Genomic DNA, 16,415 nt, shown 5'->3' with positions numbered 1-16,415 from the left:
ATACATACTTCCGTCAATTTCTCTGCACCATTCTCTCGAAACCATGGAGATTGATACGTCGCACTATATGTTTTGCTTGCAAACCAGAAATGTCCCCCATGACACCCCCGTGGAACCTGTGCTAGATGTTCCGGGGTGGCCATATTAGTGGATACAGACTTCAGTCTATCGTTTCTGACTCAGTCATTCGAAATCATAAAGATTGATGTGTCGCACGGCATGTTTAGGTTTAAAATCAAAAGTGTCCTCAGTTAGGCCCCGCGGAACCTGTCACGGGAATGCGAATGGATCAACTTATTCAATTCTGGTTATCGCAGTTGTGTTTCACTGTTCGCAATAACTATTTCGCATAAAATCGATGGTTCAAACACAATAATACACGAAATAATCACTTTCAGCCTAGCACAATCTGGAATATCTCTGGAATGGTTCCGGATATTGCAATACCACTTGAGTATAGTAAACTAGCACCAATTTATGATCAATTGGGATTTTAAATTAAGAAAAATTCAATGATTTTTTTTTAAACGAAAGAGCACCTTTTTCTGAGCCGCTATGATTTTTTCAGATTTTTAGAACTTTATTTTGGTATCTTAAATCATTTTCAAAGAGATTTTTTGAAATCACCTTTTGACAGCTGGGCAACTGCTTGACAGCTCCGCTCAGTACAAAATGCGATGAGGGATGATTCGACAAATTGCTACCATATAAATTTCAAATTGATTTTTAATTAGGTTCCCGGGCACCAAAATTGATGAAAATTCGGATTTCGGCTCAGTTTGGCATTCAGCTTCAGAATATGGAATTATCTCAACACCACTAAAGAAGCCAAATAAAGGCGACTTCAAAAAAATCGGATGAAAATAGACGAAATGCCAGCATTTCGAAAATGAGTTGTCGGGGTCAGGTACATGAAGGTTAATAGGGATACCCATACAGCAAAGGGCAGTATAGACATGCATTTTCTTAAGTGTCGAGAAAAGAATACATGTTTGAACGAAGAAATCTCTTGAATGAACAAAAACGTAGTTGACGATAATGATTATTTGTATTAGTAAACAGCGGATAAACAGTGCAGTCTCTTTGTTCGATTCACTTGCTGATGTTTAACTTACTGAACTTCTTTTATTTCATACTGAATGCTTCTAAATAGCTGAAAGTGATCACTGTTGGCTTTCAGTGGCGCCCATCGGACCAATGTGCAATCACAGTAGAGAACGCATTATTTTTATTTTTTGGGTTTATGATGGCCAAACTCAACCTAATAAACTTGAGTAATCACCGCGCAATATCTAATAATTGGGTTGCATTGGCTTTTCTCGGTGACAGGTTGTATTGAAACAGCGTTTTATACGTTACGCGTTTCGGCCTACTATTCTTCAGCCTTCCTCAGACGCCTACAATACATTTATTAGACAGTTACAATTTTCGTCAAATTCTTACAAAAAAGGGGGGACACTTACAACATGCTGAATGCGACCTTACAGCTTGGTCTGTCACTATTAACTAATTTTATCTTACTATACTACCAGGGGAACATCCTACTCAGCATGCACTTCGTTCGTTTCGTTATCGGTACTGTTCGTGTTTTGCGCCGTTCGTGTCTGCGTTCGGGTTCGTGGTTCCTCACGAAGCCGAGCCAATAGTCCGTTGTACGTGGAGTTAAAATTGCCGCATTCTCGTTGGAGGTTCACTGTTTGCTGATCGCCTTGCTTTTTTATGTGAAATACCTCCGCGATCATCCTTACCTCCGGGTGTTCGATGCGCTCCAGTACTGTTGTTTTTTCGAAGTTGAACACGTGGCCCTCTTCGATGGTGTGTACCGCCAAACCCGATTTTGGATTTCGGTTCCTGCAGTCGTTGCGGTGTTCCGCCATCCGTACCTCCAGCATGCGTTTCGTCTGTCCTATGTACACTTTTCCATCGTTGGTTCCACATGGTATCGAGTACAATACCTTCGTCTGCTTCCCTGGTGGTATCGGGTCCTTCATTTGGCTAAACACCATGTGTTTAATTTTGTTCCGTGGTCGGGAGGCTAGGATTATGTTGTTCCGCTGTAGGGTTTTCCTAAGTTTTTCACTCAAACTTGGTATGTAGGGAGCTGACACAAACTTTTGGGGCTGGTCTGCCGTACCTACTCAACTAGTTGATAAGATAGTAAAGATGTTGGCGTATGATATTTCTATGAATACTTTTTATTATTAAATCTAATGATTTATACATGAATCAGCGAAAAAAACACAGAAACTATGTGTTCATCCATATGGATATACATAAATTAAATGGATCTGTGTTTCAAGTTTCCTTAAAACCACAATTTAAAACAAATGTTCTCAAAATGTTTGGGATGATGTGTAAAACCGTTGGCCAAATTACTAACCTTGAGTATGGATCATTATCTCAAAAACCCCATTGACTTGTTCATCAATTAAACAGAATAGGCTGCGGCTTATTTTTTAAAAGTAGTTGAAACCTGAAATGAGTAGGCCCTTTTTTAATGACAAAATAAGAGAAAACATGTAGAGTTTGGGCCAAAAATATTGACATTTCTAGGGCATTTTGTGGGAGTAAAATGGTGCTTTCACTTTCAGTGCCATAACTTTTTCAATTTTCAACCGATTTTCAATATTTGTTTATGAATCTCCCTCAAATTGATTTTCGCACCCCATTAAACCCATCCAACTTCCCACATCAGATATCAATGAAGTGGCTGATCGTAAGGACCTGGTCAGGTGTTGAACAAAGAGGTCGTTCTATGAAAGGTTTATCAAGTGCCAGACAGCTTTTCTGGTGCATTTAACGTCTCTATCGACAGCCACCCCAGGATGTGTAAGGTCGGATATGCTATGCAATGCTATGCTATCTCTCTCAAATTGATTTTCGAACATACATACTAGGGTAAGGGTACTAGGGTACTAGGAACATACATCAGTTATCTCACGCTCCCATATTCATCCTATTCGAAAACAAGCGATTACGGCACCGATTGATTCCGTTCTTCTTGTTTTCATGGGTGCTCATTTCTAACAAAAAATACAAAAATAAGAAACAAAACAAACAGCGCTCCAATCCTTCGTAAGATGAAAATGGGAGCCACGTGCTTAAGAAGGGAACCAATACCCAGAGCCGTAGCGTGGTTCCATGGCGCCCTTGACAAACATCCAAATAGACTCCCCAAGGCAATTGAACATTGCTAATTTGCAAAAGTTTGTAGTTATTCATTTTTTGTCAAAGTTTCTAAGAAAGTTGGACTTTTTTGTTTCCAAGAAACACGATTTTTTCCTAAGAGTGTTTGTTATTCGTGTATTTTTTTAGGAATTTTAATGGGAGTCAAAAATTTGTATTATACAAGTACAAGTAGGGAATCGCGCCACCTGGGCGGTGGCTTCTATATTCGTCTGTTTTCCACTATTACTCAGTCAAATTTGAACCAATTGACACAACTTTTGGTGGTGAGATAGGTAAAATATATCTACCCGTGTACAACATTTCAAGTCAATTGGTTCAAAATTGATTGAGTTATAGTGGAAAGCAAACGAATACAGAAGCCACCGCCCAAGTGGCGCGACACCCTCAGTAGGTCGGCTCTAGAGGCACGTTCTCCTCCATTCGGGAAATTTGTGCCGTAGGCGCGACACCCTACGATCACATTTTGCATTTCAAGAATCTCACTTAGATCAGCACAATAACTGGAAAGGGCATTTAATTTTCCTAACATAAGTTATGCATATCCTCCTTTAAGAGATCATACATTATTTGATTGTTTTTTTTGTTCAACTTAATTTTGTTTTCAATAATACTCAATTGATTCTGTAGGGTTTTAGTCACCGTCCAATGGTATATTTATTAATTGTTGATATTGTTCGGTGATTGCTACACACTAACGCCTCGATTTATTACGTTTCGGCTTACTCTTCTTTAGCCATCATCAGATTTGTCTAAATTGATACACTCGCCAGTCGCCACTAGTGTGGCTCTTTTACTTATAGAGCCACACTAGTGGCACGTGAATCGATTTAGACAAATCTGATGATGGCTGAAGAAAAGTAAGCCGAAACTTAATAAATCGAAGCGTTACCCGAGTAGATGGGCATACCTTACAAATACCGTGCAAAGAGCAACCTGTGCTCTAATACCTCAAGTTGGTATTGCTATATTATTCTATGCAATGTTATGAGAACACCACAATAACAAATGGAGGTATTTGAGCAAAGTTAGGTATCGATGTGGTATTGTTGATTTAGCTGGGAAAATAACTGAATAACAAGATTTGCTATTACATCATGGAGCTATCGAAAAATGTTCAATTTAATAACAAGACATGTTATTACTTTGTTATTTCATAGCTTCTGGATAACAAATAGAGCACTTGAAATTTATGGTATTCTTTCATTATTGAAATGACAAGACTTGTTATTTTTCAGGTGTTATTTATACAAAATTATGGTATTCATTTTTGTTATTTGGCCTCTTATGTCCACCTAATGAAGGGCATATCGAGGTATAATGTTATTTATGATAAATACCTCGATATGTTTTTTTTGTTGCTATTCTTTTCTGCTCGGGTAGTGTGTAGCAATCACCGAAAAATACTCAAACGATCTGATTAGAGTGTGGTTGAGTTTATTCTTGGGTTAATTCTGTTTGGGAGTTTTACTGTGTATGTTTTCCGTGTTGGATTTCTTCCGAAGTTTAATCAAAATATTTCCCAGAAGTTCTGTAAGAAAATTCGCTGTAATTATTGGACAAACCATGGACTCCATTCCTCTATACCAGGATACTGAAGAAAACTCTACATGAGTTTTTTTGGAATCTCTGGAAAAATTTCTCCTGAAATCACTTAAAGACGAATCAGTCAAGGGCTGAAAGTCTCTTAAATAAAGACAAATCAATCCTGAAATCACTGAATGCAGTTATGCAAGAATGTCTGCCGGAATATCCGGAGGAATACCTGATGAAAATCTAGGAGACATTTCAGCAAGAATTTCCAATTTGTGGAGTAATTCTTGCAGGAGTTTCTGGAGTAGTTCGTGAAGAAATGCATGGAAGAATTACTGAATCAATACTTGAAAGAATTGTCGGAAAAAATCCTGATAAAGCTTCTAAATTATTTTCCCGACGATTTTCAAAAAAAATCTTCAGATGATTTTAATAAGCAATCTCTTCAGAAAATTCTGAAGGAATTTCAAATTTAAGGTTTTCTGGAGGAATTAATGGAGAAATTCATGAAAGACTTTCTAGAGAAATTCTAGCAGAAATTTATATACACATTTTTAAGTAACATGCCACAATTTCGGAAGGATTCAATAGAAGATGATCTAAGTGAAGTGAGAGATCTTTTCTTTCCAATGAAATCTATGGAAGACTTTCTGAAGGAAACTTTGGTCAATTTTCTAAAGAAACGTTCAATAGATTTACTAAAAAAAAACCTTGCAGAATTTCTTGAGGAATTCTTCTAGGCATTTCTGAAGGACTCTCTGGAGGGATTACTGAAGCAATCTGTGTAGGATTTCAATGGTGGAATTACTTAGGAAATCTATAGAAGGGTTTCTATATAATCCATACATAAATTTTTGTTAGAATTAACATCATGGTAAATATTTAAAATCAAAGAAAAATGTGAATTTTTGAGAATACGGAAGAACGTAAAAACACACATCAATCTTAGATACTGTAAATAATGAAATATTGATACCATTCAAGAAAATAATAACATCATCCTGTTTCCTTTTAGCCTTAGGCCTTTTCGGCGCCCCTTTGAGACTGGCGCCCTTGGCGGGAGCCAACCTGGTCAACCGCACGCTACGGCTTTGCCAAAACCCTATATTTGTTTCCAACATTTATTAGCAATTTCGCGGAATTCCGTTTTATTTCGTCAAAAGATATTTTTTGAAGGCGAAATGTTTCGATTTTGACGAAACGAAACGAAATTCAAAATAATAAATTTCGCCTAGTTAAATTCCGTGGAATTCAGCGGAATTCTGTTTCGAGCTGTAATTGGCGAAACAATTCGGTATACCGCATACCCTTAGTAACGTGTCGTTACAACGCCGTAACGTTACGCTACTCATTCTCAATTTGAACAAGTTTTCCAATGAATACTGAGTATTCAATAGATCTTATTTACTGAAAATTTTACAAGGAATCCAAGTATGCAAAAATATTTGAGGTTTACAGTCGTTTTTATGAGTTACTAGCTGTCCCGCAAACGTCGTACTGCCTGCCTACTGTGTTTTTTGACATACAGCTCTGTAGAAACGTCCCCCGCAAAGTCATCTGTGTGCGAGCCCCCCGTTCCAGAGACCGGAGAGGTCTCACACCAAGCTAAGAACCTTCCCCGGCCTCAAACATACCCGCATACAAAATTTCACACCGATCGGTTCAGTAGTTTCCGAACGCATACAGTCGAACCTCCATGAGTCGATGTTCCTTGACTCGATATCGACTCATGGAGGTAAATTATTCCATTCTGAAAAAAAAAATCTGGGTTACTATGATGGTCCCCCCAAAAAGCATCTCAAATGATTTTTGTTACACTACTTGATTTTTCCTTGAGTCGATGGTCTCTTCAATATCGACTCACGCAGGTTTTACTGTCGATATTGCGACCGAAAAGGCTTCAAAACGTTGTTACGTCACGGTAGAATGTGTCAAATACGTGTTTTTGAATATGAAAATTAAAAAAATGAAAGCCTTCAAACGGAGTTTTCATAAAACTTCTTCTTCTTCATGGCTTTACGTTCCCACAGGAACTAGGCCTGCCTCTCTTCAACTTAATGATTCATAAACCACGTAAAACAAATTTTAGTCACCGGCACCGCTCAAACGTCAAATTTCCCGTGGGAGTAAGCAGGCCAGCATAAATTCGTGCAGCGGACCATAGTGGATCGCGAATATCACGTCTGCTGGCAAAAGGGGATCGCGCACCTAAAAGTTTGGAAACCTGAAAGAGGCATACGTATGATCAAATGGCTGCATGCGTCGGACAGATCCACAAAGGAAAGTGGTCCAACAACTAACCAACAACATGACCAACAGAAACCATAGGGAAGTAACATTAAACCTAACTCAAGTCCAGTTGAACCATGGCTTTTCAAATAGTATCTACACCGTTTCGGTCATGTGGGTTCTCCCGAATGTCTGGCTTTTGCAGGTTAAGAGGAAACGGCGGATCACGTTTCGTTCAAGTGCCCGCGTTTTCTCACTGTGCGTAACCACCTACTTGTCTACGGTCGAACTTGAACCATCTATCGGAAACTTGCAGAATGGTAGACCTCCCGGCATGTCGTTGTAGTGACTGTAAGGTGCGGGAAAGATGGAACCAAACCCTCCATGCTCCATGCAAATTTTAAAATTTTTGTTTGGGCAAAAGTCTACGAGGGGGAGGGGGTCTGAGAAGGCCAAATTTTGGTCTACGTTGTTTAAGAACAGCCCTAAAGAATGATAGAGGTTCACATAGGATCAAGGATAGGGTGCGATTCTTTGCGCGCCACACACGTTACTGCGAGACAACACAACCAACTAGAAAGAGGCGAGTACGTGCAATTGGTTGTGTATTTCACACTTACTTTGCTGTGCGCCGGTCTCTTGTCTCTCGCAAGAGTTTATATATGCACTCTCTCTGTGCTCGTCCCTGTGCTTTACGGTGAAATTTCGAATCAAATAATCCATCACTTGTAAGTACTTGAAAAGCATAACAACTTTGCCAAAAACACAAACTCTATAATTTATTAAATAAAGTATTCTTCTGTTTGTTGAAAGCACCAAACGAATGCACTGTAACGAGCACAGTTTCAAGCACTGTGCATTACTCTCTGCGTCGTAAAGCGTGCAGCGATTTGTTTCTCGCACAGTCTCGAAAGCTCTCACTAGCATGCCTTCGTCTTTCGGCAACCGCACTGTGCATGCCGACAACCCCTACTTAGGATGCTGACAATAATTCTATGCCAACCTTGGTGTCCTCATAAAAGAGCAACTACTGAAGTCCGTAGTTGCAAGACGATGGGCTTGAAGATAATTGGTTCGGTTTAGCGTTAAGTCGAGAAAGTAGTTCCTCTTTCTTTTTCATCGCTGAGGAAGTCCCCTCTCCCTTTGCTTAAGGAAAGACCTACTTTTACTATTTGGAGAAAAGTTCTGAGTCAATGTATCAAATTCTGAATAACTGATCAACTCAAACGTGGATTCTTTACAGCATAAAAACTGCCGAACACTTAACGGTTGCAAATTTACAACAACAGATATAAAGCATACATGATGGCCTCACAATTCAATCTCCAATGCTGATATTCTATCGTCAATGTTTCTAAAAGCCGATAGCGACAGAAATTTGAGAGCAAAAGTGGAGGCCGGTTATTTTCATTCTACACAGGAGCAGGCAGGAAATCTGTAACCAAGCGTGGTAGCAGAGATAGGCGACAAGCACATACTGAGGCCGGTGTATTCTAATTGATATACTCTCAAATGTTAATTTTACTCAAAATTTGTGAAACTATCGGAGCCGGCTCAGTCTACAAATTTTTAAGTTTTCACATTCACAATTTATCCGAGACTTTATGCCATTTCAGTGCCCCCAACCAGCCACAGACCCTCCAACACTCGCCGAAGTGAAAGATCGCGGTGGCAATCGGCCGACAGCAAAGTCGTGATATATCTTGACAAACACTGTAAATTATTGCAATCTGATAGCAGCGATCTTGCTGTGGCAACGAGCTCCACCACAGATCCTCTGTGCGGTCGAATCAACATCGGCAGCAGCAACAGCAGCAGCAGCAACAACAACTAGCGCAGCGCGGTGCCTGTGGTGGTGGTGACGGGCGAACAAATAACTTCTCGCTTTCGGGTTTGAACTCTGCGAGCCCCCATGGATCTATAACCTTTGGCGCGCTCGCGCACTTTATGGCTTAGCCGTTTAAGTTCCTATTTATTATAAGGTTAGGGAATTTTTGACTTATTAAATTCAATGTTACGTGTGAAACTGTTTTTTATTGCGGTTTTCCGTATTGATAACTGATTTTACTAAACATCTTGACTTCATCAGTATTACAAAGAGGTCACATCACACCCTTTGGGATCGAATGGGTTCCCTCTTGTGGTGAGTTTTGAATGTTTGTTTTACGATCAGTCCCCTCAAAGTGCCCCTAGGTTATAGCTTTATGGTAGGTATAGATCGGATCGTTTATCGAGATATATTGTAAGGTACGTGTAATGCAGATCGAAATCGGCACCTAGGACATGGGCTGGGCTGCTGCTGCCAGTAAAATGGGATGAATTAGAGTGTGGGCTGGGAATGGGCTGAGTCAAATCAGAAAACGTGCTTTTGGTATGAAATACGCGAATTCCTTGGGTGATTTACGGTCGGCCCTTTCGACGATTGAATGTGGGACATTTTCAACCACTGATGTCATCGAACTTCGAAGTACCCTGCAAGATATCGAGAATCGTCGGGCAGTGATAAGACCTCAATTATTTAAACAAACTTCGGAATTCGGTCAGTTTTATTGACACAATAGTGTCAAATTTTAACAAACATCCGATAAATTTGTACGTGCAGTCCAACGACCTGATCTGAAACGTATGCACGAAGTCATGCTTGTCACAAGGTACATAGTTCAATAAGTACGTTCGAAGGCAAACGCATGTGCGGGAATGTCCACGACGAAATGGTAAACAAATTAATCGTCGTCCGTTCGGCGTTCGCTCGATAAAATATCGATTTTCTCCAGTCGACCGTCTGGCCTCTGCTGCACAATGGAACAGGGATCAATACTTTTTGGCCAAAAACCTTCGGCATTACACCCGCCTTTTATGTTGTTTTGTATCTTATCTTAGGCGCAGTCCACAAATTACGTAACGCTCTAGGGGGAGGGAGGGAGTGCAGCCAAGCGTTACGGTCCATACAAAAATTTTAGGATTTTCATACAAAAAAGCGTTACGCAGGGGGGAGGGGGGGTCGAGAAATGTCGATTTTAGCGTTACGTAATAAATGGATGCTGCCTTATATAACACAAACGCAGCCAGCGTTATGATATTATGCAGTAAAAATAAACTGACATATTAAGCATGGAACAAGCTCACCAAATTTGGTAGTGAAGTAGGTATAGATGTTCCGCTCAGGGTCTCATGAGCATTCGAGGAAAAGACATAGGAGGCCTTGAAGGGGCAGCAAAACAGTGCTACTTCATGTTTTATAAGGGGGTTTATACACTCAAACCTCCATTTAGGTAGAATTCATTTAGGGTAGAATCTAATAAGGTCCCTCCATTTAAGTAACCTTACTAAATGGAATCTGATTGTGTTCAGAGCAGTTGAAGTGTTTTTTTTAAGGATAAGGTTGGTTTACAGGAACTAAGTAGCGAGTGGAGTTTAGGAGAGTTTAGGGCGTGCTCAGGGGGGATCGATAGGATGATGGGGGGGGGGGGAATGGTTGTTACAGTTTAAGGTGGATAACTTGTATGCTTGAATGATTGAATGAAAGTCATGCTGACATAGCCTCATGCAACTGTGTGCTGACAAGTGGCATGTTTGCTTACGAATCTCTAAGTGCTCCCTTGAGTAAAGGTCATCGGATCTACAATCGTAAACAGTCTGGAACGTTTTGAATATCTTTTGAAACCGCTCCCTAAACCCAATCCAAAACCACCTGCCAAAAATCCTCTGAAGCTTCCTGAAACGCCCTCGACATCCCTTTTAAACCACATCGGACAATCAAAACGCCTGCATAACTAATGCGTAACGCCTCTGAAATCCGCTAAAAATCCTCTGAAGCTTCCGGAAATGCCTTTAAAATCCCCTCGAACCGCATGTAACGCACCTGATACCCTCAGAAACCCCCCAAAAACGCCTACTTAACGCCTGCAAAACGCCTCTGAAATCCGCCAAATATCCTCAGAAGCTTGCTGAAATACCTTCGAAATCACCCTAAAACCCCCTCGGACCACATGTAACGCACCAGAAAACCCTCAGAAAATACCGAAAACGTCTATATAACGCCTGCGTAACGTCTTTGAAATCCGTCAAAAATCTTTTGAAGCTTCCTGTAACGTCCTCGACTTCCCTCTTATACCCCCTCGGACCATAAAAACGCCCATAACTCATGCGTAACGCCTCTGAAACTCCCAAAAACGCCTACGTACCGCCTTTAAAACGCGTCTTGAATCCTCTGAAACTTTTAGAAGTGCCTTTGAAATCCTCGTCACATCGGATCCCATGTAACGCAGATGACCCCCTTTAAATTTCCAGGCCACTTGCCCTTTTTCTCTGTCTTCTTTGTCTTCTTTGTCTTTTCTGTCTTCTCTGTCTTCTCTGTCTTCTCTGTCTTCTCTGTCTTCTCTGTCTTCTCTGTCTTCTCTGTCTTCTCTGTCTTCTCTGTCTTCTCTGTCTTCTCTGTCTTCTCTGTCTTCTCTGTCTTCTCTGTCTTCTCTGTCTTCTCTGTCTTCTCTGTCTTCTCTGTCTTCTCTGTCTTCTCTGTCTTCTCTGTCTTCTCTGTCTTCTCTGTCTTCTCTGTCTTCTCTGTCTTCTCTGTCTTCTCTGTCTTCTCTGTCTTCTCTGTCTTCTCTGTCTTCTCTGTCTTCTCTGTCTTCTCTGTCTTCTCTGTCTTCTCTGTCTTCTCTGTCTTCTCTGTCTTCTCTGTCTTCTCTGTCTTCTCTGTCTTCTCTGTCTTCTCTGTCTTCTCTGTCTTCTCTGTCTTCTCTGTCTTCTCTGTCTTCTCTGTCTTCTCTGTCTTCTCTGTCTTCTCTGTCTTCTCTGTCTTCTCTGTCTTCTCTGTCTTCTCTGTCTTCTCTGTCTTCTCTGTCTTCTCTGTCTTCTCTGTCTTCTCTATCTTCTCTGTCTTCTCTGTCTTCTCTGTCTTCTCTGTCTTCTCTGTCTTCTCTGTCTTCTCTGTCTTCTCTGTCTTCTCTGTCTTCTCTGTCTTCTCTGTCTTCTCTGTCTTCTCTGTCTTCTCTGTCTTCTCTGTCTTCTCTGTCTTCTCTGTCTTCTCTGTCTTCTCTGTCTTCTCTGTCTTCTCTGTCTTCTCTGTCTTCTCTGTCTTCTCTGTCTTCTCTGTCTTCTCTGTCTTCTCTGTCTTCTCTGTCTTCTCTGTCTTCTCTGTCTTCTCTGTCTTCTCTGTCTTCTCTGTCTTCTCTGTCTTCTCTATCTTCTCTGTCTTCTCTGTCTTCTCTGTCTTCTCTGTCTTCTTTGTCTCCTCCGTCTTCTCTGTCTTCTCTGTCTTCTCTGTCTTCTCTGTCTCCTCCGTCTTCTTTGTCTTCTCTGTCTTCTCTGTCTTCTCTGTCTTCTCTGCCTTCTTTTCTTCTCTTTTTTGTTGTCTTCTTGTCTTCTACTCTTCTTGTCTCTAATCAAGTTTCGATATGAAATATCTTTCGTTTTTGATTTTGACCACCATTAAGTTTGCCCCCGTACCATAGTATATCACAACCGTCAGGCAACATGTCAGCTCGAATCCAAATACAGAAGCCAAAAAGTGATCAAATTGATTAATTTACAACTCACCTGCATGTGTGCGCTTTTCTAATGCCGCTCTCTTGGTATGAAACCGGGCCTGAGTGGTGTTGCGTAGCCACAGCCAACAACTGCGCGCTACCGCCGAGATTGGAAACGCAAAGCAGGCCATGTTCGCTTCATCGCCGCCGCCGCCACCGCTGTCTATGCCTACTGCGTTGCTGCGATCGGTGGCGGTGCTGGTGGGAAAAATCGCTCAACACATGTTCAATTGCTGTTAAATACGGCTATAAATTTAATTAAGCCACCGTTGTACGCACGCGTTCTGCCAGCCAGCAGTCAGTGTGATCTATAGGAGGCGATCGTTTCAGCGCAACGAGAAACTGGCGAAAAAGTGCACCCGAAGAAATTGCTCTCGATGGAGTGTTATTTAAAGCCGCCGACGCTTACTGGCTAGCCACGCCAAAGAGATCTGCACCGTTTTCAATTGCCCGCGCAAGTGATGGAAAGTCTTACGGGAAAAAGGTTTGCGTTAGGCCCGCTTCGGCTTACCTATACGGATGGAATTTCGCGAGAGGCAGACGAACATTCATTATAGCTGCAACGCCGGCTATGAGCGCGAATGATGAACGGATTGACCAGCTGACTTAGATATTTTTCTGATCGGTCGGGCGGGAAACTGACCTACAGCTCCGGAACGGGTTGACCGGGAAGGTGCTCTATGAATGACGTAAAAGTGCAGGTGTTCCATAAAGCTGCGTCCAGTGCAGTTATTGATTGCGCTTGCGGAGCTTTGAGCGATCAGAACTTATTTAAGATAAACTAATTTAATCAGGTATATCAGCAAAATTCAGTTTGTAAAACCGATTTTATAGGTAGATGCCATTAACCATTGAAACTAATGAAAATTTAAAAAAAAAATCACAGAGCAAAAAAGACACTTCAAGCTTTAGGTTCCACCGAGATTTGAACTCGGATCGCAGGATTCAAAGTCCTGAGTGCTAACCATTACACCATGGAACCTCCGTACCATGCTAAGCATTATAAATAATAAAACTAAGCTTTCATCCGTTCACTGGTTTGCATATTGATAAGTGAAACACCATGCCAAAAGCGGGCAACGAATGTTTACCTTCCACCAATCTATCTGTGCCGCTTGTGGGCAATCAATCGATCGCATCCACTCGAAACTCTTCACATCGTCACCGTAGCCAGTCCCATAGCAAACGCAAGGCTTGCTTAGGAAGATCCCGTTTTACCATCATCGGTCGCTGATGACGATCGCTCGAGCTACATAGCAACACATTTATGGCCTGCTTTTCGTACGTTTGGTATCTACCACTCAAGTCCACGGCGTCTTCACGCATCGGTCTACTTTGATGATGGTGGTGGTGGTGGTTGATAATTTGTTGCCGGGGTTAGACGAATGTTTTGAACACTTGTGTCCACAATGAAGTGAAGCAGCTCGAAATGCACTTGTTTGTCGTCTACTTGATGATTAGGTCACACCACATGTGAAAAGTTTGGTTGCTCGTTGGGCATCGTCCAGGAAAACCAGACTGGCATGAGGCCGTGCCAGAAATACTGGTGATAAGCCGTGGTGTGCCAGTTATAGCTGCTTTGCTCTAGATGAATCATGAAGACAAAGTAATTTTTGTAAAATGTATGGTACGTAACTTACATATTCACGTAAACCAATATCTCGTAAAATCCAGATTGAATCTGGAAACCATCAAATTCGACCTAGGTAAGATTTGAGTCGTACATTAAATCGTGTTAGCATTGGGTGTGTACGACCAAAACCAAAGCAAAACCTTAAGCGTAACTAAATCTATTTGATGTTAGCTATCCGTATACATTAAACTACTAAGTTAATGCTTTTAGTCGATATTTGCTTGAAAACATTACATTTGCTCTATGTCCCCATTACTTTCAAAAATTTAAAAATTATAATAAATCCAAGACAATTCTATTTATTTATTTATTCAACGTCTTCAACTAATACAAGCTGTACATACTGGAGTATGATCTAATATAAACTATATATCTAGACATTTACATCACAAGCGTTATAATATTCAAACAACATACTAAAATATTACAATACAATATTCAATATTCAAACTACATAAAAATGATACGTGAATCCAGCACAACTACTTCAAATTACAAATGCGATAAACAGCTCTACAATTTGAAAAACAATTTACGGTTTCCACACGTTGCAGCGACGCTGACGGAACTCGCGAAATACAATAACAGTTGACCATGTTGACGTCCGCAGAGCAACATCCTTTCATCTCCATTTCAAGACCACCTTGAATGAAATATAGTCTAAAAGACTACAGTCCGATTGATTTGATACCAGCTTCACTATCTCATCTTCACTATTCGCCTCAATTGTACGTACATAAAAAAATTAGTTCTATTTTAATCTCCAAAAGTAGATTTGGATTACCAGGGTATTTCAACCAATAGTGGATCTCTTAGTAGCTGAAAATTACTCTGATCGTGAAAACAGTAGGATATCCTAATTAAATTGCCTTTGTTAACGATGTGCGCAACAGCTTCTATGTTTTTCCTACACATTGCGAACAATACCCGTAAAAACAACCAATATTGCTGTGTGCAATCAAAATGCAAATATCAAATGCGGGAGCACCAAATGCGGTAAGATTTTCTAACAAGTAACCCGATGTCAGTGAGAGCATTCGAATCCTAGGTTGGCGGTGATATTGGCTATGGTTGCTACGTTGCCTTTGGTAACATGTGTTACCGCGTTTGAAGCGCATTTGGGCACCGTTTGCATCTTGAACGCACACAGCAATATTTTTCATGGATATGTTGGGATATAATGTTGGGCTTGTCCATAAACTACGTAGACTTTTTTTCGGTCATCTCAGACCCCCCCTTCCCCCTCGTAGAGTTTTGTTCATACAAAATTTTCGAAATTTGTATGAAGCGTAGACTTTGGCCAGACCCCCCCTAAGAGTCTACATAGTTTATGGACAAGCTCTTGGATAGATCGTATTCTGTTACCATGTTAAATCGAAGACAATAACAGACCCACTTAGATTTAACCAACAGTGGTCCTCCACATTGGTTTAGATTTACAAATTTGTGCGTAATTCCACCGCTTGGAATTACTGACTAGGAACATGAGCCATCGTCTCCCACCCAAGTAACAATTTCTGTACCTTCTGCTCTTAGGCATTATTTATTAGGGTTTTGTTATGGATGTGGTAAAACCTTTTTGGTTTAATGAAGTAGTTTACATTGTAAAACTGCTTTAGCGAAACAAGCAACTTCACAACAGTTTATTGATACTTACAAGTCTATGGAATAAAACTTGCCTGTTTGCCTTTTTGCCAAGCAAAAATTTAATTGTAAGCGAACTGTTAAGTGCTTATTAAAACTTGATCATAAAACTTCTTTCTAAGTCGTATATATTTAATTTCTTATCGGTTTTTAAACCTGATGGATTACATAAAGTCATGTTAAAGTAATCATAAACATTTTTGGAATTAACACTGAAGTATTAAATCTGGCCCAAGAGAAGTAACGTAAACCGGGGTCAAATTGATCTCCGGGTCGAAATTGATCAGACGCTTTTCTATTACATAAAGCAAACTTTGAACAGTTTCCATACAAGTACCGCACTGTTCGAATCTGATAATAAACGATATTTGGAAGGAATCTATTCCAAGTATGCTTTATCTATCAGAAAAACATCTGATCAATTTCGACCCGAAGATCAATTTGACCCCGGTTTACGGTACTACTCTTAAGCCAGATTTAATACTTCAGTGTTAATTCCAAAAATGTTTATGATTACTTTAACATGACTTTATGTAATCCATCAGGTTTAAAAACCGATAAGAAATGACATATATACGACTTAGGAAGAAGTTTTATGATCAAGTTTTAATAAGCACTTAACAGTTCGCTTACAATTAAATTTTTGCTTGGCAAAAAGGCAA

General features: G+C 40.4%; 1 non-coding gene across 1 annotated transcript; it reads right to left on the bottom strand.

The window, feature by feature from the left end:
* Positions 1-13,386: 13,386 nt before the first annotated feature.
* Positions 13,387-13,458, bottom strand: Trnaq-uug (transfer RNA glutamine (anticodon UUG)). The gene has a single exon. It is a non-coding gene; the product is annotated as a tRNA-Gln (tRNA).
* Between the last annotated feature and the right edge of the window lie 2,957 nt (positions 13,459-16,415).

The sequence above is a fragment of the Aedes albopictus genome, chromosome 2, assembly GCF_035046485.1.
Source record: "Aedes albopictus strain Foshan chromosome 2, AalbF5, whole genome shotgun sequence".
Classification (NCBI taxonomy): Eukaryota; Metazoa; Arthropoda; class Insecta; order Diptera; family Culicidae; genus Aedes; species Aedes albopictus.
Note: the sequence above shows the minus strand (reverse complement) of the source record. Positions and strands in the feature narration are given on the sequence as shown.